Genomic DNA, 26,995 nt, shown 5'->3' on the forward strand with positions numbered 1-26,995 from the left:
GCTTTTGTTTTGGCGGAGAAATTATTAGAGCGCCTACTTGGCAATGAACGTCTTAAAATGATCCACTCAGAACAGCATTACATTTGTGCTACTATTCTGGATCCACGCTACAAAAAAGGCGCTGACAGGCCGAGCATTCTTTCCTTTTGATGATGAAGATGTTACAAAGTACAAACATTGGCTAGCCTTGTCAGCCATGAGGTTTGAAAGAGAACGGCAGCAAATTGAAGGAAAAGGCAGTACATCAGCATCAGCATGCCATCCCCAGTCAAAAGAATCCACTTCTGCACCTGTGGCTGTGGCACAAGTGACATCTTAGCCGTTAGAAACACCGGCAACCGGATCATCTGCACCAGACACAACAGTAACATTGGGTGAAGAAGAGGATTGGCTAACTCGGCTTGGGTTTGGTTCGCAAAAGGTCCCAGCAAAAAGTAAGCAAGGTGGAGGAACCTTGGAGAACCTTGAGTCGATGGTGCAGGACTATCTGAATGACTCAACAGAGGTCTATGGTAATGCTGAACCATTGGCGTATTGGCATGGGAAAAAAGAATTGTGGGCACAGCTCTCCAACCTGGTTATAAACTACTTGTCTTGCCCACTCACAAGCGTGTCTTCTGAACGTGTTTTCAGTGCTGCTGGTGGCATTGTAACTTCCAAACGGACCCGCCTCTAACCCAAAAATGTGGAGAGGTTAACAATGATCAAGATGAATCAGCACCTCATACCACCAGATTACAAAGTACGAGAACACACGCCGGATGAAGACGAGGAGGACAGCAACTTAGATGAGGGAATTTCTTCTCTGTTAGGTGACACTGACCTACTCCTGCCTGAATTCGCAGAGTATGAGGACAAACTCTTATTCTTATTCCCTGACACCGAGCCCTGAAAATGAGCCAATGAATCAATAACTTTCTTTTTCGTCCTTATTCACTTTTATTCCTGTGTGTCTGTCTTTCTTTGTTTTACACAGTTAATATAATTAAAACTTTAATCACCTAATCACAAAAACAAGCCCATCAGCAGAACTGTCTTCACTTGTTTGCTTATTGATTTGAAGGTGCCGCAGTCTGCATTCCTCAGGTTCACAAGTTCACAAGAACATGCTCCTCTATCCTCCTCCTCCAGACTCCTATTTCCCTCAAAGCAGAGGCCTGGATTACGCCCAATGAAGAAAGACTCTGCACTTGTGGGGGTGTTTTACTGCTTTGCGGGTGAGTTGGCGGGTCTTGGGGCATTGCTGGGAAGCTCTAATACCGGATAAAAGTGGTTTGGACTAAATCGGAGGTGAAATTTTCTTTGCGTTTTTGCTGACTTGCTTGCCTTTGAGGTGCTCTTTGGGGGGGTTCTGGGTGTTTGTGGGTGGGTTTTGGGGCCTGGGAGCACTGCTGGGACAGTCTAATTTTGATTGCATTTGCTTTTCAGGAAATCCGTGGTGGTAAACATGGGGTTATGACCTAGCTGCATAGCGCGTTTGGACCGAAGGCCGATAAATATTGTAAGTATGAGATTTTCCTTTTTGGCTGTTTGGGGGTTTTGTGCTTTTTTGTTGGTGGGTTGACGGGTCTTGGCGCGTTGCTGGGAAGGTCTAATACTGGATAGAAGTGGTTTGGACAAAATCCATGAGGAAAAATGTTTGCTATTTCTGACATTTTGCTCAATGTAGCGTTTTCGGGGGCCTGTTTGGGGGGCTTCCTGGTGTTTGTGGGTGGGTTTCGGGGTCTGGGAGCACTGCTGGCTATGGATACTTTTGATTGCAAGAGGTTTGAAGCAAATCCATGGTGGCAGAGGGGAGTTAGGGCCTAGCTGCAGAGAGCGCGCGGAGTGGTTTTGGAAATTGTCATTAAAATGACTAAGTCCCCATTTTTGTACTTTTGCTTTTTGGCTGTTGGGGGTCTTCTACTAGTTTTTGCCTGGGTTGACGGCTCTGGGGCCATTGCTGGGAAGCTCTAATACCGGATAAAAATGGTTTGGACCAAATCGGAGGCAAAATTTCTTTTTGCGTTTTTGCTGACTTGCTTGCATTTGAGGTGCTCTTTGGGGGGGTTCCGGGTGTTTGTGGGTGGGTTTTGGGGTCTGGGAGCACTGCTGGGACAGTCTCATTTTCATTGCATTTGCTTTTCAGGAAATCCGTGGTGATAAACAGGAGTTATGACCTAGCTGCACATCGCGTTTGGACCAAAGGCCGATAAATATTGTAAGTATGAGATTTTCCTTTTTGGCTGTTTGGGGGTGTTGTGCTTTTTTGCGGGTGGGTTGGCGGGTCTTGGGGCATTGCTGGGAATGTCTAATACCGGATAGAAGTGGTTTGGACAAAATCCATGAGGAAAAGGTTTTTACTATTTCGGACATAGTGAGTGGTGCATGGGCCTAGTCTTTCTGTGTGGTGTCTTGAATTTAAACATCATGGAGGGCATGGATGGCATGGGATTGTGCAGATTTTTCAGTGTTTTTCGATTTTTGGGCTGTTGTTTGGGCCTTTTGACCAGGGTTAGCGAGTGGTGCATGGGCCTAGTCTTTCTGTGGGGTGTCTTGAATTTAAACATCATGGAGGGCATTAATGGCATGTGATTGTGCTGATTTTTCCATGTTTTTTGACTTTTTTGGGGTGTTCATGGGGACAGGCCATGTGGGTGGGGGCCATTTTGAGTGCTGGTACAGGCAGGCCCTGGCCATGTGCTGGGAGGCAAGGGGCCATTTTGAATGCAGGCAGTGTTCCCTGGCCTGCACCCATTTTGCCTAGCTTTCATACATTAGGCCCAGGGGTAGTGAGTGGTGCATGGGCCTAGTCTTTTTGTGGGGTGTCTTGAATTTAAACATCATGGAGGGCATGGATGGCATGGGACTGTGCTGATTTTTCAGTGATTTTTGATTTTTGGGCTGCTGTTGGGTCCTTTTGACCAGGGGTAGTGAGTGGTGCATGGGCCTAGTCTTTCTGTGGGGTGTCTTGAATTTAAATGTCATGGAGGGCATGGATGGCATGGGATTGTGCTGATTTTTCAGTGTTTTTCGATTTTTGGGCTGTTGTTGGGGCCTTTTGACCAGGGGTAGTGAGTGGTGCATGGGCCTAGTCTTTCTGTGGGGTGTCTTGAATTTAAACATCATGTAGGGCATGGATGGCATGGGATTGTGCTGATTTTTCTGTGTTTTTCGATTTTTTGGGGTGTTCATGGGGACAGGCCATGTGGGTGGGGGCCATTTTGAGTGCTGGTACAGGCAGGCCCTGGGCATGTGCTGGGAGGCGAGGGGCCATTTTGAATGCAGGCAGTGTTCCCAGGCCTGCACCCATTTTGCCTAGCTTTCATACATTAGGCCCAGGGGTAGTGACTGGTGCATGGGCCTAGTCTTTCTGTGGGGTGTCTTGAATTTAAACATCATGGAGGGCATGGATGGCATGGGATTGTGCTGATTTTTCTGTGTTTTTCGATTTTTTGGGGTGTTCATGGGGACAGGCCGTGTGGGTGGGGGCCATTTTGAGTGCTGGTACAGGCAGGCCCTGGGCATGTGCTGGGAGGCAAGGGGCCATTTTGAATGCAAGCAGTGTTCTCAGGCCTGCACCCATTTTGCCTAGCTTTCATACATTAGGCCAAGGGGGAGTGAGTGGTGCATGGGCCTAGTCTTTCAGTGGGGTGTCTTGAATTTAAACATCATGGAGGGCATGGATGGCATGGGATTGTGCTGATTTTGCAGTGTTTTTCAATTTTTGGGCTGTTGTTGGGGCCTTTTGACCAGGGGTAGTGAGTGGCGCATGGGCCTAGTCTTTCTGTGGGGTGTCTTGAATTTAAACATCATGTAGGGCATGGATGGCATGGGATTGTACTGATTTTTCAGTGTTTTTCGATTTTTGGGCTGTTGTTGGGGCCTTTTGACCAGGGGTAGTGAGTGGTGCATGGGCCTAGTCTTTCTGTGGGGTGTCTTGAATTTAAACATCATGGAGGGCATGGATGGCATTGGATTGTGCTGATTTTTCTATGTTTTTCGATTTTTTGGGGTGTTCATGGGGACTGGCCATGTGAGTGGGGTCCATTTTGAGTGCTGGTACAGGCAGGGCCTGACCATGTGCTGGGGGGGGCAAGGGGCCATTTTGAAGTCATGCAGTGTTCTCAGGCCTGCACTCATTTTGCCCAGCTTTCATCCATTATGCCCAGGGGTAGTGAGTGGTGCATGGGCCTAGTCTTTCTGTGGGGTGTCTTGAATTTTAACATCAAGGAGGGCGTGGATGGCATGGGATTGTGCTGATTTTTATGTGGTTTCCGAGTTTTGGGGTGTATACCTGAACTGATGTTCCTCTGTCTCCCATTGCTTTTAGGTGCACAAGACTCAAGAGAACCACCAGTGCCAGGAAGACGTCCTGCAGCAGTGTGTGTGCAGCATAACGTCTTGCGACGTCACTTCTGGCCACAGACAACTCTGCAACTCGTGCAACTGCGTCCTGCTGTTCTGACCTCTGAAGAAGATGGCCCCAAAAAAAGTTCCCCGTAGCTCCCAAAGCAAGAAATTTGCCAGTAAGGAGCAGAAGAAGCAAGTTACCAAGGAGACTGGTGTGCCGCCCACCACATTTTTTGGGAGTAAAAAAAAGGTACGCCTGCAGCAGCAGCGGGATCTGCTGGGCACCAAGCTGGGAGCAGCACACCCGCACCATTGGGCTCAGTGCCACCACCACCACACCAACTTAAGTCCAAGCCCTTGAGTGCTGCAGAGGCACTTAGTCTAGTTGTTCAATCACCATCAACCAGTGATGTTGGCTCATCGCAAGAAAGTAGCAGCAATGTCCCTCAATCAACACAGGTTGTTGTAACTCATCTGACGAGTGTTCAACAACCACAGCCACAACAACAACCACATGTGCCAGTACAAGCCCAAGTACATGTGGAAGGAGAGACAGCCCAAGGAGATCCGCAAGCAGAGGTGCATGGAGGGGCTAATAATCAAAAGAGAATGGACACTAGTTTCTGCAAAAAAAACCAAGTAGTTTTTTTATCGAGAACCCTCATAGACTTCCTGGAATTTTATCGTAGCGGTATATCTTTTTTCCGCCCCATCAGGAGTCATGGCATAGTAATTGGGTCAACGATTAACGTGCAGGATGCCTGCCTCACCAGAGGCTACTTCTGGTATTTACAGAAGTGTCCAGAAATAAAAAAGGGAGTTGGGAAAAAATATTAAAAAATAATGACTAGGTCCGAACTGTACAATTTAATATCAAAAAAAGAAACTAGTCACTATTATTAAGAACCATTGTGATATGTAGGTAGTTGAGTTATTGAACTACCATATCGTTTTCAAAAGGGTGTCGACATGTTTCAGCTCTCGGGGCCCAACAGGGTCAGGGGAGCTTTCGTCAGGACAAGGACAAGAACAAACATACAAAAAGAAAGCGCACACAATTAGTGTGTGATTCGAAAAGTGATGAATTGGAATTTCCAAGCTGTATTCAAGAGAAAGAAACCAACCCAGAAATGGTATAAGTTGGTTTGAATGTGAGGTATGGCATACTAGTGCACACATTTTTTAAGCATAATTAACGCTAAACAAGATTAACCCTTATTGTAGAGGTAATCGGGTAAAAAGGAGAAAAATGGAGAAACGTGAGGTCTGAAGGGAGTGGGATACAGCCAAATGGCCGTTAGTTGATCAATGTCTTATAGACGGAGGTCATGCAGGAGTCTTTATATGATAACGGAATGGGGATCAGATCTCTGGATCGTTATCATGTTAAAGGTTTTATACACATAGTAGCTGTTCTATAACCACATCAGACATCAAGCACTTTGTGACTGTTTTAAAATGCTAAGAAAACGTATCTTGTGGATACCCATGCATTCATCAATATTTTACCTTATAAGTTCAGTATTTTGGCATCAACAGGGACCGGGAGTCGCTTCTGGATAATTACTGAGTGTGAGACAACGGAGCGTCTATGGTTAGTAGCATAGGCGTTCTTACCTGATCACTGAAGGAAACATCGGGAAACGCCATTCATACCCATGTGGCGCGGATTTCGTGCCTACTGCTGACTCTGCCCCTGGTTATGGGTGGGTCTTAACTCTCCGTGCTTTTTTACTGATCACGGACACTGAAAAAGGACTAATGTATGTGCAAAAAACAGGAACTCTAAGATGGTGGAATGTCTGATGGACTTTTAGGGTATCTTACAGAGGTTTCGATATTCACTTAGCAGTTGAGGCCACAGGTTGCACATTCTGCCTACGGGCAGGCAGGATTAACAAAATTGATGCCATGGAATGTGGTCATTCATACCTACTATATCTGTTTTCAAGCGATCGACCCATCTCTGTTCTTTGTTAAATAGAATTTGCTCAGCATTCTGATCTTTGAAGTCTAGCATTTCCAGGACTGTCCATTTTAGTTCATCGCATGTATGGCCAGCCTCTACAAAGTGAGCGCACAGTTTGGTTGTGTTCTTTTTTAACCTAACATTGCTCCTGTGCTCTCCTATACGGAGTTTGACTTTGCGGCAGGTCATGCCGATGTATTGTTTTTGACATGGACATTAGATTAAATAAATCACGTGTGTCGAATTGCAGTTTGTGTGGCTCCTTTGGGTCCAGAGTAAACTGTCATTCAATTGTAGGGTTTTTGTGCTGGAGGTGAATTTGCAGACCCCGCATGTACCGCATGGATAATGTCCGGTAACTGGCATCATGTTTATATCTCTGATGTTCGACCTTGCGAGCGGTTTTTTCGGTCTGGTGTGAACCAGAACATCTTTTATATTTTTTGTTCTTCTGTTTGCAAACCTTGGCTTTGGCCAATTTAAGTTTCCAGAGGTCAGTATTTGCCATTTCTTTTTTATAAGTTTTTGGACTTCATAGGTGGCTGGGCAGAAAGTTGTCACACAGGTCACGAGGTCTTTCACTGGTTCTTTATTGGTGCTTTGTAGGAGGCATTCTCTGGGCTGGTTTTTAGCCTGTTTTTCGCACTTCCTTATTATTGCCGGTGTGTAGTTTCTTTTCTTCAATTTTTGACTGAGTTCTTCAGCTTGTTTTTTATAATCAGCTCTTTTACTGCAGTTACGTTTGTGTCTAAGAAATTGGCTGTACGGAAGATTATCTCGTAACGGCCGGGGGTGGTAACTGTAGTATGACAGTAAGCAGTTCTTGGCCGTGGGCTTCGTGTAGGTCTTAGTTTCCAGTCTTCCATTATCTGAGAAAATGGTAAGGTCCAAGAAATCGATTGTTTTCTTGTCTGATGTGAAGGTGAATTTCAGCCAAGGGTCTCTGCCATTGAGCCAGTCTATGAAGATGGTAAGATCAGATTGTGTGTCCCATATGAGTATGACATCGTCAATATAACGTTTCCAATATTTGATGCTCGAAACGTAGGGGTTGATGTTGTTCAGGATGCATTCCTCTTCAAGGCGGCTCACATTGAGTCAAGCTACTGAGGGCGCAAACGCACTACCCATGGAGGTCCCATGGCATTGGAGAAATAATTGGCCGTTATACTCAAAATAATTCTCTTGTAGCGCCAATCTGCAGCATTCCAGAATGAAATGGCGGGGGGTCTTATATGTCCAATCTTGCATGAAGAGAAGATCCTCCAACATTTTCAGGGTGTCTTCTTGTGGTAGACTGGTGTAGAGGGATTCCACATCCAGTCCTACCAGTAGCATGCCGTCTTGATTATATTCCACATCCGCTATCTGATTTAAGAGGTCTCTCGTGTCCTTGAGGTATGTGGGCGTATTTTGGACCAGAGGCTTCAGATATTCGTCTGCAAATTTCGATAGTGGCTCCAATAGAGATCCAATTCCCGATACTATCGGGCGTCCAGGAGGAGGAAGTCTGTTTTTATGAGTTTTGGGTAGCGAATAAAAAAATGGTATTTTGGGTTTCTTGGGTGTTAAGAATTCTGCCTCTTTTTTCGATATCCAACTATTCGCTTCTGCCACATGTACCATTATTGCGATCGTGTTAGTTAGTCTCTCGGTGGGGTCGGAGTTTAGATGTTTGTAGAAAGTTTCATTGGTCAGGAGATCTAAACACTGTTCATTATATCCTTCTTTTGTGAGGATTACAACCCCGCCCCCCTTGTCTGCGGGTTTGATTATAATATCCTCATTGTCTCTAAGTTCGGATAGTGCTTGTTTCTCCTTTTTCGTCATGTTGTGATAGATTTTTTTCTTGTTATCTATTTCATCGATCCCTTTCATTATTGCTTGTTCGAATGCCTGGATTTCAATAGGCACCGTTGTGGATGGTGGGCAGAACTTAGATTTTCTTCTTAGATTTGTATCTCCCTCCGTCCCTTGGTTGGGTGAGTTGCTAAAGAATGCTTTTAATTTCAGAGTCCTGCAAAATTCAGAGACTTCACATTTAAGCTTAAATCGGTCAGTGGTGGGTGTGGGCACAAAACCAAGTCCCTTGTTGAGGACGTTTTTCTGTTCCTCAGTTAGAGTTATAGTGGTCAGATTCACTATCAGTGTGTCTTCTTGCTCGGGCCCGGTTGAGCTGATGCCATGCTCCTTGTTTGTACACTGGGCTGTTGGTCTTGCCACCTGAGATTTTTCTTTTTGCCTCTCGGAATGTTCTGGCCTCTCCCTAAAAAAGGCTGTGCCTGGTGTTGATTCGCATTATTTGGCATATGTTGGTTTTCCATTTGAAGCTGTTGGTTGACGTTGGGATGAAAAGGATTCATCCATCCAGCAAAGGGAGGCATGTATGGAGGGTAATATGGAATTGGGTTACCATGATAGAAAGGTGGTCTTTGCCACCTATTTCCTCGTCTGGGGCGCTGGAACCTGAAATTATTACGACCTCTTCTCGGTGTTGACCCATCGAAACTTGCTTCTGAGCCTTCTGACGAAGTACCCCCGGTGGAATCTCCATCCGATCCGTGACTTGCAAAGACAAAATCGTCCTTCGAGTACGGGTGCATTTTCTCCTGGCTGAATTTTTTCAGTTCTTTTGATAGTTTTTGGAGTTTATTTTGTGTCAAATATTCTTGCATATCATCCATTTCTTTTGTGATTTCATCTAAGCGTTTCTTGTACACTTGAGGATTTATATTCTTTTTGAGTTCATTCTCGCACTCTTGTATTTCTTGTAGTAGTGCGTCTGATAGCCTTTTGGCTGTTTTTACTATTAAGACTAAATAGTCTAGTGTACATTTCCATGAAATGGAAGACCAATCACGTCAAAAGACTAAATCATGTAAGAAAATTCTGGGTGCATTTGTAACCCATAGACCTTTTGGCGCAGATTTGGATCTAAGGTATTCCGTCATGATTATTCCGTGTATTGCAGTCCGGATCTGTTCTCGCTTTTTATTGGTTAGGGTGTCCCACTCGTCTGTTTGTGCTATCGTTTCAATAAGTTCCTGGTTTTGTAATAGAGAATGACCTGCTAATATTTCGTCGATGTCGCTCCCTGAAAAACTCAGACCCATGTTGTTCTCCATTTTTTCTCTTGGATATTGAGAATCTAGTTCAATACGATGACTAGTTCTACAGAGATCCCTGCAGCTGTGCGCTGCTTAATACATTAGATATCAAGAGGGAGGGAAGAGGATACGGAGTCCATTTGGTTCCCCTATGTAAGTAACTAATAATCAAAAGAGAATGGACACTAGTTTCTGCAAAAAAAAACAAGTAGTTTTTTTATCGAGAACCCTCATAGACTTCCTGGAATTTTATCGTAGCGGTATATCTTTTTTCCGCCCCATCAGGAGTCATGGCATAGTCATTGGGTCAACGATTAACGTGCAGGATGCCTGCCTCACCAGAGGCTACTTCTGGTATTTACAGAAGTGTCCAGAAATAAAAAAGGGAGTTGGGAAAAAATATTAAAAAATAATGACTAGGTCCGAACTGTACAATTTAATATCAAAAAAAGAAACTAGTCACTATTATTAAGAACCATTGTGATATGTAGGTAGTTGAGTTATTGAACTACCATATCGTTTTCAAAAGGGTGTCGACATGTTTCAGCTCTCGGGGCCCAACAGGGTCAGGGGACCTTTCGTCAGGACAAGGACAAGAACAAACATACAAAAAGAAAGCGCACACAATTAGTGTGTGATTCGAAAAGTGATGAATTGGAATTTCCAAGCTGTATTCAAGAGAAAGAAACCAACACAGAAATTGTATAAGTTGTTTGAATGTGAGGTATGGCATACTAGTGCACACATTTTTTAAGCATAATTAACGCTAAACAAGATTAACCCTTATTGTAGAGGTAATCGGGTAAAAAGGAGAAAAATGGAGATACGTGAGGTCTGAAGGGAGTGGGATACAGCCAAACTTGCCGTTAGTTGATCAATGTCTTATAGATGGAGGTCATGCAGGAGTCTTTATATGATAACGGAATGGGGATCAGATCTCTGGATCGTTATCATGTTAAAGGTTTTATACACATAGTAGCTGTTCTATAACCACATCAGACATCAAGCACTTTGTGACTGTTTTAAAATGCTAAGAAAACGTATCTTGTGGATACCCATGCATTCATCAATATTTTACCTTATAAGTTCAGTATTTTGGCATCAACAGGGACCGGGAGTCGCTTCTGGATAATTACTGAGTGGGAGACAACGGAGCGTCTATGGTTCATGGGTAGTGCGTTTGCGCCCTCAGTAGCTGGACTCTATGTGAGCCGCCTTGAAGAGGAATGCATCCTGAACAACACCAACCCCTACGTTTCGAGCATCACATATTGGAAACGTTATATTGACGATGTCATACTCATATGGGACACACAATCTGATCTTACCATCTTCATAGACTGGCTCAATGGCAGAGACCCTTGGCTGAAATTCACCTTCACATCAGACAAGAAAACAATCGATTTCTTGGACCTTACCATTTTCTCAGATAATTGAAGACTGGAAACTAAGACCTACACGAAGCCCACGGCCAAGAACTGCTTACTGTCATACTACAGTTACCACCCCCGGCCGTTACGAGATAATCTTCCGTACAGCCAATTTCTTAGACACAAATGTAACTGCAGTAAAAGAGCTGATTATAAAAAACAAGCTGAAGAACTCAGTCAAAAATTGAAGAAAAGAAACTACACACCTGCAATAATAAGGAAGTGCGAAAAACAGGCTAAAAACCAGCCCAGAGAATGCCTCCTACAAAGCACCAATAAAGAACCAGTGAAAGACCTCGTGACCTGTGTGACAACTTTCTGCCCAGCCACCTATGAAGTCCAAAAACTTATAAAAAAGAAATGGCAAATACTGACCTCTGGAACCTTAAATTGGCCAAAGCCAAGGTTTGCAAACAGAAGAACAAAAAAAAAAATATAAAAGACGTTCTGGTTCACACCAGACCGAAAAAACCGCTCGCAAGGTCGAACATCAGAGATATAAACATGATGCCAGTTACCGGACATTATCCATGCGGTACATGCGGGGTCTGTAAATTCACCTCCAGCACAAAAACCCTACAATTGAATGACAGTTTACTCTGGACCCAAAGGAGCCACACAAACTGCAATTCGACACACGTGATTTATTTAATCACATGTCCATGTCAAAAACAATACATCGGCATGACCTGCCGCAAAGTCAAACTCCGTATAGGAGAGCACCGGAGCAATGTTAGGTTAAAAAAGAACACAACCAAACTGTGCGCTCACTTTGTAGAGGCTGGCCATACATGCGATGAACTAAAATGGACAGTCCTGGAAATGCTAGACTTCAAAGATCAGAATGCTGAGCAAATTCTATTTAACAAAGAACAGAGATGGGTCGATCGCTTGAAAACAGATATAGTAGGTATGAATGACCACATTCCATGGCATCAATTTTGTTAATCCTGCCTGCCCGTATGCAGAATGTGCAACCTGTGGCCTCAACTGCTAAGTGAATATCGAAACCTCTGTAAGATACTCTAAAAGTCCATCAGACATTCCACCATCTTAGAGTGCCTGTTTTTTGCACATACATTAGTCCTTTTTCAGTGTCCGTGATCAGTACAAAAGCACGGAGAGTTAAGACCCACCCATAACCAGGGGCAGAGTCAGCACTAGGCACGAAATCCGCGCCGCATGGGTAAGAATGGCGTTTCCCGATGTTTCCTTCAGTGATCAGGTAAGAACGCCTATGCTACTAACCATAGACGCTCCATTGTCTCCCACTCAGTAATTATCCAGAAGCGACTCCCGGTCCCTGTTGATGCCAAAATACTGAACTTATAAGGTAAAATATTGATGAATGCATGGGTATCCACAAGATACGTTTTCTTAGCATTTTAAAACAGTCACAAAGTGCTTGATGTCTGATGTGGTTATAGAACAGCTACTATGTGTATAAAACCTTTAACATGATAACGATCCAGAGATCTGATCCCCATTCCGTTATCATATAAAGACTCCTGCATGACCTCCGTCTATAAGACATTGATCAACTAACGGCCATTTGGCTGTATCCCACTCCCTTCAGACCTCACGTTTCTCCATTTTTCTCCTTTTTACCCGATTACCTCTACAATAAGGGTTCATCTTGTTTAGCGTTAATTATGCTTAAAAAATGTGTGCACTAGTATGCCATACCTCACATTCAAACCAACTTATACAATTTCTGTGTTGGTTTCTTTCTCTTGAATACAGCTTGGAAATTCCAATTCATCACTTTTCGAATCACACACTAATTGTGTGCGCTTTCTTTTTGTATGTTTGTTCTTGTCCTTGTCCTGACGAAAGGTCCCCTGACCCTGTTGGGCCCCGAGAGCTGAAACATGTCGACACCCTTTTGAAAACGATATGGTAGTTCAATAACTCAACTACCTACATATCACAATGGTTCTTAATAATAGTGACTAGTTTCTTTTTTTGATATTAAATTGTACAGTTCGGACCTAGTCATTATTTTTTAATATTTTTTCCCAACTCCCTTTTTTATTTCTGGACACTTCTGTAAATACCAGAAGTAGCCTCTGGTGAGGCAGGCATCCTGCACGTTAATCGTTGACCCAATGACTATGCCATGACTCCTGATGGGGCGGAAAAAAGATATACCGCTACGATAAAATTCCAGGAAGTCTATGAGGGTTCTCGATAAAAAAAACTACTTGTTTTTTTTTTGCAGAAACTAGTGTCCATTCTCTTTTGATTATTAGTTACTTACATAGGGGAACCGAATGGACTCCGTATCCTCTTCCCTCCCTCTTGATATCTAGTGCATGGAGGGGCACCAGTGCCCACAATAGTTGTTCCTCCGGAAGTAGGGGCACATCAGGAAATTGACAATCAAGCCGAGGTATCATTTGAGGAAGCCACTTCACCTGATGATCAATCATTGTTTTCCACATCCCTAGGAAGGAAAAGATCAAGGGTGGTGTCTACATCTTCTTCAAGTCCACCTCCTTCTGATGATACGGATCTAAATTGGGAACCATCACTGCCGTCTGAGAGTGAGGCACACCATGATCTGACAAAGGTAGTTAAGCGTAAAAGGAAGGTCGTCGAAAGTCTCATAGTTATGGAGTGTGATGAGGCTCAACAAGAAGTGGCGGATACTCCTGCTGATGAAGACTCTCACGACGATGACGCAGTCATCATAAAGGTCACTGCAGCTCCAGCGGGCATTCAGCAAACAGACATTTTGACACTAGCCCGAGAAGCTGCTGAGCGTGATGATGTTGTCGACAAGGATGCAATGGAAACACCACAATCATTGGAGTTAACTAGTACATCAACACCTACCGCTTCCATATTTCTTCCTCGCCAGAAGGGACCTCCATCCACCTCGACCTCAATTAGTGGTGGTGAAAGTGCACAACGTAGTAAAGTTCGGCAATACACATCCTCCACTTCATCTGGCATTAGCAGCATGACCACCACAAGTATCGCCGCCTCCTCCAGCCCCCACAGACATTTCAAGTCCGCAGTTTGGGACTTCTTTAGTGTTTGCCCAAAAAAGGAAAACTTTGCCATTTGTAGCATTTGTAAGGTTGCAAAAGTAGCAGAAAACACAAAAATATAGAGCTAGAAAAATAGAGGGATAGATAATAAGTAAAATAGATTAAAAAAAACTTCAAACAAGCAAAGGATGGCAGAGATTCAGAGAGGATACAAAAAGCATGCCCAGAACCATAGCAATGAATGAGAAACAAGATGGCCGCGCCCGTTCACGACCGCGTGATCACACCCGAAATTGTACTAGCGAGCCGCACACTTTGCGAGATTACACATCGCGCCCGGAAACGGAAATACGTCTTGCAAAAAAGATGGCCACGCCCGTGAACGACCGTGAGGGTAACTTGGCGCCGTTGCGCTACAAGCGGCTCGCTAAAATGCACAAAACCTTGCGAACTAACACACCACAAAAAAACTAATCCTGGAAGGTCCTGGAAAAAAATTGCACTGCAACAGAAAGCAAATTACAGATAAGGAAGCAGGTGGCAGACTGGAATTTTAAAACAGTGACACATTAATAAATCAACCCCAAATTACTTCATGTCAGTTGAAGCAGGGCAGGTGTGCTTGCTTTTCCCCCCCATAATCTACAGTGATGAACCAGAGGGTGACATTGATGTACCAGAGGGTGGCATGGGTGAAACAGGGTGGCAGTGGTGAAACAGAGGGTGCTGTGAACCTGTGATGATGAACCAGACGTAGAAACAACATAGTCGCGACCGTTGCGAGCCGACAAGTAAGTTCGCAATTGCGAACTGGTACAAATCCCTCGCGAACTGGCAGACACCCTTGCGAACACAAAAAATAATAATCTGCAAATTCGCTAGAATTCGCGGATTTTGCGGATTGCGAGTTCGCAAATACGCAAATTCGCGAATGCCAGATTCGCAAAATTCACCCATGCTTAAAGAGCACTGCGCAGTCTAGCCTACAGCATATTAGGGGTAGGGCATGTCTCTGCTCAACGGACGCGATCAGCGGATGAGCCGGAATTGCGCCGGAGTCGCGCCAGAGCCCAGCCCGTCTGCGCCTGTCCGCGCTAAGACCGCGCTTCGGGCCCGGTTGGCTGGTCCTCGTCCATGTCGCCCGCTTACTAATGAGCGTGAGTTATCCATACCCTCTCTTTTGCTCACTCTTAGACCCCCTCTCAGGCCATGCCCTAATACTCGCACTCCTGAGGATATATTATCCAATAATTGTGCTTGTAACGCACCTAGACCCGCATGTACTCGACTTCACCAAAAATTTCGGGCTAGCTCTGAGACTGCTAGGGTTTTAGAAAACCAGGTAAAAGAGGCAGGCTATCTTATCAATGCCAGGTCACTAGTTAAAAATAACGTGGCATTCAACGATTTTGTATCACAGAGGAAGCCCCCCTGGGTCTTCATAACCGAGACTTATAGCTCGGCTTCCTCTGGCCCAGATTTGGTTGATGCTATCCCAGAAGGATATGCCCTGATTAAAATGGATCGTACTGGACGTAGGGGTGGAGGACTGGGTATCTTATGTAGAGTTTGTTTTAACTGTCGCATTGATCCCCTTTCGTCTCCCAAAGATAATTTTGAGGCACTATATTTTTCCATACAGCTTGCTCCTACAGCCTCATTCTTAGGCATTCTTTGCTACAGGCCCCCGGGCCCAAGGGCCACTTTCTCAGACAACATACTCAAACTGTTAGAGCCCTTTAATAATAAGCCAAACCTAACCCTTCTTGGTGACTTTAATTTCCATTTGGAGTTGTAGATGACAGAGACACAATGTCTTTAGTGGAGGGCTTGGCTGCCTGTGGTCTGAGCCAACTGGTTGAAGGCCCTACACATCAGGCTGGGCACACGCTAGATGGCTTCTTTTCGAATGACCCCAGATTGGGGGCGAGAACTCTGATTCCTTTATCATGGTCGTACCACAGTGCAGTACCCCTACTCCTCAACACAGGTATACAGAGGAGTTGCGACTCCAACGTCAGTATTGTAGAAATTTAGAAAGGCGTTGCAGAAAGCACTATAGCCCCTCCGCTAAGCAAGTCTATAAAAATGCGTTAGCGATATACAAGAAAGCTGTCATTACGCAAAGGAATCTCTTTTTTACTGGTCAAATTGAGCAAGCACAGAACTCAGCCAGGAGGCTGTTTCAAGTGGTGAGCTCTCTCTCTAATCCTCCGGCTGGACCCGTAATTTAGAATTCGCAGGAACTTTGTAGTTCACTGGCTACATTCTTCACCACTAAGGTGATGGATATCTATTCCACTTTTTCTAAAGAACCGGTGGGAAGAACCATTGATCCATCCACTCATCTAGTGCCTACTAACCCTTTCCTCGCTCAGTTTCAGTCAGTCACTGAAGATCAGGTCGCACGCTTGTTGCTAAGATCAAATCCGGCTCTCCGCTTGATCCATGTCCTCCTACCATAATGAATCAATTACATAATACCATCACTCAGCCGCTCACCGATATTTGTAATTCCATCTTCAAAACCGGTGTCTACCCTGAGACCTGGAAGAAGGCCATTGTCAAACCTTTGCTTAAGAAGCCTTCTCTAGACCCCACCATTACGGCCAACTATAGACCTATTGCTTGCCTTCCCTTCCCGGCTAAAATCTTAGAGGCCATTATGAACCAACAGCTTTCAGAGTTTATTGAGCAAAACAAACTCTTGGATGAGACTCAGTTCGGGTTCCGGAGGGGACACCGAACTGAGACAGCACTGATAAAGGCCTCCGATGAAATCGGAGACATCATGGATTCGGGAGGAGCGGCAGTGCTTATTCTGTTGGACCTGTCGGCGGCCTTTGACACGGTCGACCACGTCATCTTGGTCGACCGTGTCACAGCCCCTGGGATTAACCATCTGGCCAAAGATCTTATAACTTCTTTTTTAGCTAACCGTAAGCAGGCAGTCAAACTGGGTAACCATTACTCACCGACTTCTGAACTGCCTTGTGGGGTCCCTCAAGGATCCTCGATAAGTCCTACGCTCTTTAACATTTATGTCGCAGACTTGGCGAGGGTCATCAAATCTCATGGGATGCGTTTAACCACCTACGCAGATGACACCCAGCTTGTGCTGGCGGTGCATAAGAACGGCCCAGTGGTAGCAGCTAAGCTTCAGGAGGGGTACTGGATGTACAATCATGGATGCACAGTAACTGTTTAAAACCTAATGCGGAGAAAACTGAGGTTATGACCTTCGGTAATATTTCCCCAGAGTGGTCCCCGATATGGTGGCCCAGTCAGATGGGCCCTCCCCCGGTCCCAGCTACCATGGTCAGGAATCTGGGAGTGATCTTTGATAATAAGCTATCGTTTGGATATCATGTCAACAAGGTGGTTTCTGCTGCATTCTTCATGCTGAAAAAGATAAAAAAAAACTCCTTCCGTATTTACCAGCATCAGCAGGAAAAACACTGATTACCACCTTAGTGTTTTCCAAGCTTGACTATGGAAATGCTCTCTTTTTCAACACGCATAAATGCATCCTGAATAAGCTTCATTCTGTCCAAAATATGGCAGCACGGATCCTTCTCAACATTCCCAGGCGCCACTCCACTTCCGCAGCCATACGCCATCTCCACTGGCTAAGAGTGGAGAGCAGGATCAAATTCAAAGCTCTTTGCATCGCCTATAAGGCTATCCATCAGACTGGACCGAAGTTCTTAAAGGAAGCATTTCAGGTGTATATTCCTAAAAAGAATCTAAGATCAGCAGCAAGCTGTGTACTGTCTGTACCCCGTACAAGAACAGCTACATGGGGCGACAGACGATTTTTGGTAGCAACTCCCATATTGTGGAACTCACTCCCCTTAGACATTAAAACTGCGCCAACCCTCATTGGCTTCCGCAAGGCTTTGAAGACCTGGCTCTTCAATCAATAAGATCGTGTCCTGACTATTGTATCTTAGAGTATCTTACTGCGCCTTGACACCTCAGGGTAGTAGCTGCGCATTAAAAATCCCATAAATAAATAAATAAATAAATAAACATCACTTCCTTCGTCTCTAACCAAGTAAACAAGAATGTATGGAAAACCAAAAGAAAGTATAGAGAAATCTCAAATTCTGCCATGGCCCCATTTAAGACGGCTGTCAGCTCACTTTCTTCGTCGGACCCCAATGACGCTGCAATTGCTCTGTCCAACGCTCTAGCTAACGCAATGGACACCCTAGCGCCACCTTTTAAACATTACTCAGCCAGGAAGACTCCCTCGTCGCCTTGGTATTCAGATCGGCTACGACTTCTGCGGCAGAAATGTAGGCAGAAGGAGAGATCATGGTATGCCTGTCCTGACTCCCCTGGGAAAATTCTGCATAAACTAGCTCTTAGGGAATACAAAAGGGCTATAGCTGATGAAAAAAAGAACTACTTTAGCAATATTACTGCCTCGCTAAAATCATCTAGAGAGCTTTTTAAAATTATCTACACTCTGTCGACACCAAAAGCTTCCGACTCTGTTGTTGAGACACAGGAACTCTGCGATAATATTGCAGGTTTCTTTTACTCTAAAATTGAGGATATTCATAACTCCCTTAAAATCCTCAATATGGAGCTGGACATAAATAGTGCACCTCAGCCTTCCCTCCCTGATCCCACCGATGATGAGATCTCTAAACTTGGTCCCAGTCCTGGTTTTACAAGCTTCCCTTCCTTGACCTTGGAAGAATTGAACCGCCTTTTAGATGCCACTAAGTCATGCTCGCCCCTTGAACCTTGTCCTCTAAAGATCCTGAACACCTGTAGAGAGGTTATACTCCCCCTTCTAAAGGTCATGAATATGGCTATCACTGAGGGGATTTTCCCTTTATCTTGGAAAACTGCAGTGGTCAAGTCACTTTTGAAAAAGGTCTCTCTGGACCCTGAAGTCATGAAAAATTTTCGGCCCATATCATTGCTTCCAGCCCCGGCCAAGATACTCGAGGCCCATCTTAATCGTCATCTGGCCTCTTACCTGGAGAGCGCGAACCTGCTGGATATTTCCCAACATGGATTTCATGCTGCCCTTAGCACCGAGTCTGCCCTCACAGTCATGGTTAACAACATCAGAACTGAGGTCGACAGAGGAAAGACCACGTTGTTGGTGCTACTTGATCTCACGGCAGCCTTCAATACCCTGTACCCTTCAGTCCTGGTGGATAGGCTGAAGGGGATAGGGATGGGAGGCAGTGCCCTGAATCTCCTATCCTCTTTCCTCCATCTAAGACAGCAGAAAGTAAAGTTGGGTAACTTCATGTCCCCCTCTCAGTCTGTGCAATGTGGGGTTCCACAGGGCTCTGCCCGCTTTTATTTAACATCTATGTAACCCCACTTGCCAAGGTGGTACGCTCTTTTGGCTACCAGGTATTGTCATACGCTGACAATACACAGATTATCGTCTCCACTACTCCATCAACTGAAGATTCTCTACTCAAGTTCCGAGCCTGCATGGAGGCAGTTTCGATTTTTGGAGGAAGTCAAGACTTATGGTCTGGGGATTGGTGGGTTTCTTCTTTGGGGAATTGTCCCCACCCGACCCACTCAGCCAGGAATCTGGGCATTCTTATAGATCCGGCCCTCTATTTTAACCTTCAGGTCAACGAAACAGTGTCCACTTGCTGTGCCATCATCCGTACGCTGTAAAAGATTGCCCCGTATCTATCACCTGATGCCCATAAACAATCAGCAGTGGCCCTGGTCGCTTCCAGGCTTGATTATTGTAATGCACTTTACGGAGGCATCAATAAGAGGTCTCTCCATTGCCTCCAGATGGTCCAAAACGCCGCAGCCAGGATGGTCTTGAACCTTCCTAGGCTTGCTTCTGCAACTAAGGCTAGGAAAGATCTCCACTGGCTACCAATACAAGCCAGGATTTCTTTCAAGCTCATCTGCATGGCCTATAGGGCAGTATTTGGTTCAGGCTCTGAGGGTATTAGATCTCTGGTTAGCCCCTATACTCCTAGTAGAACTCTCCGTTCAGCCTCTAGAAATCTGCTCTCTCTTCCCAGATTTAAAAGGGCGAAGTGGGGAGGAAGAGCCTTTTCCATCTTGGCCCCGAAGCTCTGGAATTCTCTCCCCCATGAACTATCCAATCAACCCTCACTGGGGATTTTCCGCAAACTCTTAAAGACCTGGCTCTTTTCCCAGGCCTACAGATCTTAGGCTTCCCGTACTTCTGAGACTATCTATGTTTGTTTTCTGAGATGTTATGTTTGTTTGTTTCCTGCGCCTTGATGCCCCTTGGGCTAAGTCTGCGCATTACAAGACCCTTATTAATTCATTCACACAGGGATGTGTGCCATGCCTACAACCCACTGGCTGAGCATAGGTAAGCCACTTCTCTAGATGGGTGCACTAGCCTCAGGTGAGGGTACAGTGGCATGAGCCTTGTGCCCCTACAGTGTCTAAGTCCATTCTCAGACATTGTAAGTGGAGTAAAGCCATCAAGAATATATGGCTTGGGAGTTAGTCATTACGAACTCCAAAGCTCCATAATGGCTTTACTAAAAACTGGAACGTTTGGTAGCAGACCTCTCAGCACATTAAACCCACACTGATGCCAGTGTAGGATTTAATGAAAAATGCACTCAGAGGGCATCTTGGAAAAATGACCAGCCCTGGTGTGGTTCCTGAATGGCTGCCCACCAGTTGCCACTACCAGACAGGTTTCTGGACCCCTGGATAAAGTGCCTCTCCTCTCTAGGTCTAGAAACAAAGCCCATCCTGGGCAGAGGTGTCATGCCTCTGCCCCAGGATGGGCTGGGTCCATGAAGGGGAAGCTTTAAAGGCCTGCCACCTTTGTGAGCTGTTCCTTCCTTTTGCTTCCCCCAGCAACTTGCTCCCACTGGTTCTGCCCCCCACTTTGCGCAGGAGAATCAGAAGTAAAAAATCAAGCTAGGAGGAGAGGTGTACCAACCTTTGTAACCCCGCCCCTCAGGTGGAGGAGGGGAGGAGAAGCACACACCTCAGACACCTCCATCTTGAAGATGAGGGGACCCAACTAATCAGGGAAAGGCTCATGCCCCCACCCACTGGAAGGTGGCATACTAGGGGGTTTACCTACACTAAGGAAGCAATCCATTGGTCCCAACCTGTACACCCCTTTTAAATTCCCCTAAATCTAGTGTCTAGAGGCCACCCTGAACCTTCCCTCCTCTTATTCGATGAAGAAAGAAGAAGGACAGAAGAGCTGTGCTGACCGAAGAGGACACCAATTTCTTTTGCCATAGCCCTACCTGCTTGTCTGGCTCCGACCTGCCTACAGCAAAGAACCTGGCATGTCCAGCAGCCCCCTAGAGCATGGAAGACCTGTCCTGCAACCATCTTAAAAACTCTGTCTCCCATGAGCACTGGTTTTGCACAAGCCAAGGCTCACCCACAGATTCTGGTGACTCCACGATTTTGCACAGGACACCCACGGCCCGAGTTTGAATGGCCCAACACTACGAGGAGGTCTCCCCAGTGATCCTGACCTGGGATTTGCTCATCATGACCTCCCTCAAGCCTCAATACAACGCCTGCAGCCTCAACCTGAAGGGTCCCCCCGACTGTGACAAGAGCTGGTAAGAAAAACTCAATGCCAAAAGAGACCCCTGCAGCCGACGCACCACGGACTTGGATGGCCCAATCAATGGTGTGCAGGCATACCCCAGGAACCCAACTTACCTCTACCACTGGTGGTCACCTTCAGGAAGCCTCCCTGCCCGAGCCTACAGCAACTTGGCTGAACCAAAGGTCTCCATTGAAAACCTCAGGGCCCGATGTCCTCTTGGCATACATCACCCAGCCGCCCCTGTGCCACTGGTGGTGCTGATTGTTGGCTCCTGCACTGCTGACCTTGACCCCAGGAGCTTTGCTACCACACCAGTGTGGCCTGCTTGTTAGCAGTCCCCAACCAAAGCCCCCTTAGCCCGATTGGCTAACATTGGGCCCCTGCACTCTGCACCCGGCCGCCCCAGTGCCTCTGGTGGTGCAACACGAGTGCCGACATTTACTTACCTATGAAACCGTAGGAATCCATGTTCTTGTCCTGTAACTAGAACTCAAGCATAGGAAAGTCATACTTACCTTGTATTGTGAGATCCTCATGTATGGTATCTAGGCATACCACCCCCAGTACTCTAATTCATCTAAAAGTATTTGAAACTTATTATCAAAGTACTTCTTGTGTAATGTAAACAGCTTTTTGAGACAATACCAAACTGTAACTATTGCAAATTCCTTGTAAAGCCTTGCGTCTGAGAGTTTATTTTACATACCTGTGATAAGTACTGCTTGGTTCTAAAGATAGAGCATAAGTATACCTTTTTTATACTTATCCAATTGGTCTGGATTCAGTCTCTGAGTCTGTGTCATCAATCTTAATTGTGTGTATCAATAAATGCCTAACACACCCTCTGGATAAGCCTAACTGCTTGCCCACACTACAGCAAATAGACCTTTTAAATCCTTTTTAATTGAGCCTCTGCTATACCTCTGGGGACTGGACTATGTGCACACTATACCTTACTTTGGCATAGTATATACAGAGCCAGCTTCCTACATTCTCTGAAATGGGTGCCTCAATAATTTTCTTCCATTCTAGCATTTGAAAGTGGGAATTTTAGGCTTTAATAACTAACTTGTAGTTTGACCTGCCGTCCCATGCCCTTATTGTATCACGTAGTGAAAACTTCAAGACTCATAAGAGTGCACGAGTAATCTACCATCCAGAACGAGGTCTGATTATCTGTTTGCTAATAGGTATCATAAAATACCCCATTAATCACAGATGTCAACGAATGAAAGTCATCCAATATCTCACAAGCGTGGCCAGGCTCATGTAGAGAAATGCCAATTCTCCTGACTTCAATTGGCTGCACCTGGTATGGACCACCTTTTGTTTTCTACCTCTCTAGTGCAGGCGTCTGTCCCATTGAAGGGCTATTTTTTTTACAGTGTCTAGCCTCTGACACTAAACTTCAACATTCTCCAGCCGAAAAGAAATACCACAGATTATGATTGCTAATATGAGGAGGGGCCCCCTGCGTCTAGAGGAGGGGCGCCCTTCGTAGCGCCATGGGACGAGTATCCTCCGGGCCGAGAAAAAGGGTCTGGTGAGTAGTGGGACTGGTGACGACACTGGACCGGGGTGGCACAGAGGAAAGAAATTTACACGAAACATGGTAGTAGGCTATTAAAGGCTGCGCATTGAGGGTTTTGTCCTCTTTGTCCTTTTGGACCCTGAGGATGTAGCAGGAGTGTTGGCAACGAAAGCCAGTTGACGGAGGAGGAGTGTAGCAAGGTGAGTTTGAGGGGGTCGTGGCAGAAGGCTGCTTCCAATAACAGGTTAATTATTAATAAATATCATAATCATACTTCGATTGCCTGATTAGGAGGCTGCTCGGGGAGGTCGGAAGATTACTGAGAGCAGCCAGGGTCAACCAGGAATGTCAGGCGGGTTCAGATCCTGTCAAATACGCAACAATATGGACTTCTTATTTGAGATTCTGCATTAATATGAAACTACAATAAATCAAGCAAAGTCCGCACAGATTCGGAGACCGCCGTGGTATATGCGGGGGGCGCGTCTGATGTGCAGGGCGGTCGAATTTCCGGTTAGAAGGGTAGTGTAGTGTAGATTTTCTATATTATTGAGGCGCGGGTGGCTCACCTGGCAGCGTGGTCGACTCAGGTCCGGGGAATCAGTGTAGGCGCGGCGTGTGAAGTTACTTCGATTATTTTCATTGCATTATTTTACGGCCGAGCGAGGGCGAAGCCGCGCTGTGCACGGAAGGGGTGGGCTCCAGCCGGCAAGGCGGTTGGCTTTGACCTGGGGGACCCGGGGCCAAGTTTCAGCAGTGTTGCAGATAGGGCGTCACTGTCTCAATGATGGTTGCATTAATGTTATGGCCTCGTGGGGGCCAGGACGTGCCTGTGTAGAGAATGGGTTATAGCCCAGCAGGTGAGGCGGTCGTCTTTAATCTGGGGGGCCCAGGGTTGCAGTCCAGCATATGCACAAGTGTAAACAGGCTGCATCAATTTAATTGGTTATGGCATTGTGGATAGTAAAGGCCACACGGAGCAAGGACACGCCCTGTTGTTAAATAGGGTGTGGCCCAGTGGTTAAGACACTGAACGTCGATCCCGGAGACCAGGGTTCAAGCCTCATGCTAGGCCGCGTGGCTTCAGGAACGCATGCAGCATTATTTATTTTCATCTGCACAGCACGTAATACTGGTGTGGTTGGGATGAGCCTTTCGTGCGAGCGTGAGGGACGATGTGGTGAATGTTTGAAATGTATTGCTTAGAGCTCATGTGACAAAAATGTAGTTGTGTTGCAAATCACTGAAGTTTCCCATGCAGAAAAATGCAGATTACATCCGTAGACATCCTGTGTGCCTTTCCTACCTAAAGGCGCAATGTTATTCTAGGCCGAGCTCTAGTTACAGTGCAACACTGGTCCCTAGCATTGGGACCCAGACATCTGATCTGTTTGCTTACCTGCGTGACACTTCTAAAAAAAAAAAAAACCTCACAGGGGAGAGGGGGTGTCATTACGGCCAAGACTGCCTACCCTTGGGCTGGGGAACGGGGTTTGAGTCTCAGTGCTGGCTCACCATCCTGAAATTCTGGGTGCATCAATCAATAGCTCAGTGCGCTGTGCCTATAAAATAAAAACATGTCTCATGTACCTAGTGCTCTGGTAAAACGCTACTTCTGATTTGGTTTGCAATTAATTCGTCAACCACCTCTATGCAGAAGAGGTCAATGAATTTCTAATGCCACATTCGCAGGGTGGGCGGCGGTAGCGGCAGTACTGGGGAGGAACATAGCAAGCGCACTACTTAGCGTGTTGTGCAGTTCATGGGTGCGGCACAAATTGGGCATAGTTCCATTTCGAGTTGTGAAAGGGTGGACGCTTGGGGGCGATGATCATTCTGTGGGCAGTTGGTATAGGGGCGCAGTTTACAAAGTATTGGGAGACGAGGTGTTTTACATGATGTCTCTGGTTTCTGGCTAGTAGGTTTGAGGCATGGCGCCTAAGCGCGCATGCACCAATTCCGGGAAGTCTGCGTCCCAGGAAGATTTCCATGCCCTGCAGAAGTTGATAGGCGAGCCAGAACAACAGCAATGGCAGGGCACCAAAGCGGCATAGGAAGGTCCCGGTTCAGTATAGGGCGGGGCAGCAGGACAAGCCTTGCATGCAGCCTGAATCAGTAGCCATTGTGGGGGGTGAGTCGATTGCTCAGGGAAGGCCGCTCATAGCTCGGATCAGGGGGCGCAGGGGCCTGTTCTTAGTATGAGTGTGGGTGCAGTAGGGCAGAGCATTATGGCAATCTCAACCACAGCTGCATCTGTGGGGGCACCACAAGTAGGGGGAGTGCCAGTAGTGACACAAGCGCTGCAGCCCTCCAGCCTCCGGGGAGTATGGTGGGAGCGACGACACCGCCACTACACGGGCCAGGCGTGCCGTCTGGAGCACCAGGGGGTTGGCAAGCGGCAGCGAGCGCTGCTGCCCATCTGGCCCCCTTAGTGTTGGGAGGGGTATCAGTTCCACCACCACCGGACCTGTTACGGTGACAGGAGCACAAAGGGGGGTTAGCGGAACAAGTATGGGTACAGACTGGTGAGACGCCGGTGACAGTGGGGTTGAAAGTAGTGCAGCCTTCTACCACACTAGCGAAGGTGGGGGCGAGCATAGTCCAGTCGCCTCCAGTGGTGACCGCATTGTTATTTGGGTTGACATCCTTGGTGCTGGCCCCTCCTTCAGCAATTACATAGCACGTCACGTCGATGATGAGGGAAAAAAGTCACAGAGGGGAATTTGTGAAAGTTTTTGACCTGATCAATGCGGGGGTGGTCCCAAGTAGGTCCACGGCAGCAAAAGAGGGCGAGTTGAAGCCAAAGATGGTATGGGTTGAGTGGTTCTTGAGGAACTGGTTAACAGAATTTTCCATTTACGCAGCAATTCTGACAGAGAAAACACCATTGTTAACTCCACAGTTATTCGGCTACATATCCATCATACACTGGGCGGCACTAGAGTTCCAAGGGTCTGCGTGGATGCAATATGACAATAAATTTAGGCAGATGAAAGCGGTTAGGCCTGAAATAGCTTGGGACCAGAGGGAAATCAATATCTGGCATGCAGAGTTCAATATGTCTCATGCGATGGGCAGGGCAACCCAGTCCATTCGATTCAACAGAAGTTTGGGAGACAAAAATTTGGCCTGCTGGCGATTCAACAAGAAGGAATGTAGCAAGGGGGCAGCATGTACGTTTAAACACATTTGCTCTTTCTGCGGGGACAAGGACATCCATAGTTTAAGTGTTTCAAAATGCATGGCAAGCAGAGACAGCAAACAACACTCAAAGGTCTATTGCCCAAGTAATACTGTGAGGCGCCCTTCCCCAATTTGCATTCACATTCTCATGCACTTGCTCAGTAAATACAATAACAACAAGGATGCTCACATGCTATACTACGGATTCAAGGATGGATTCCGCATTCCTTCCCGTGCACCCCCTTCATCAGTCCCACCAAAGAATCAACAGTCAGTTCAGCAATAGCAGGAGTTGGTCCAGGACAACGTGTTTCCCATCATTGTTGCCCTACACATTTGGGGGGCATCATTAGCAAACACTAGAGTATTGTTTTGGTCAGACAGCATGTCTGTGGTCATGGCAATCAATATTCAGAGCGTGAAATGCCTTTGGGTGCTGCGGCTGCTGAAGACTCTTATTTGCCTATGTATCTTGCATAATGTAAATTTTTTCTGCCAAACATGCACCCGGTGTGGATAATACAGGGGCTGATGCTTTGTCTCGATCTAAGTTGGCAGAGTTCAGGGCACAGTGGCTGCAAGCATACTGTGCAGTGGCAATGGCGAGGGAATACCTTAAGGGACGCCCTGTGGTGGCCTTAACTAGGCTGCTAGTACACAAGGATGGGACGCCAATGACGCAATACCAGTTCACTCAGGTGTGTAGGAGGGCGCTGGCCTACCTGGGCGAGGATTCAACGCAGTTTAGCTCCCATTCCTTTCGCATAGGGGCAGCCACCACAGCAGCGGTGATGGGCCTGCCAGCAGAAGCAATCAGAAGGGTGGGTCTATTGCAGTCAGCATGTTTTGAACGGTACGTGCGGCCAAGTCTTGT

The sequence above is a fragment of the Lissotriton vulgaris genome, chromosome 10 (genome assembly GCF_964263255.1).
Source record: "Lissotriton vulgaris chromosome 10, aLisVul1.2, whole genome shotgun sequence".
Taxonomy (NCBI): domain Eukaryota; kingdom Metazoa; phylum Chordata; class Amphibia; order Caudata; family Salamandridae; genus Lissotriton; species Lissotriton vulgaris.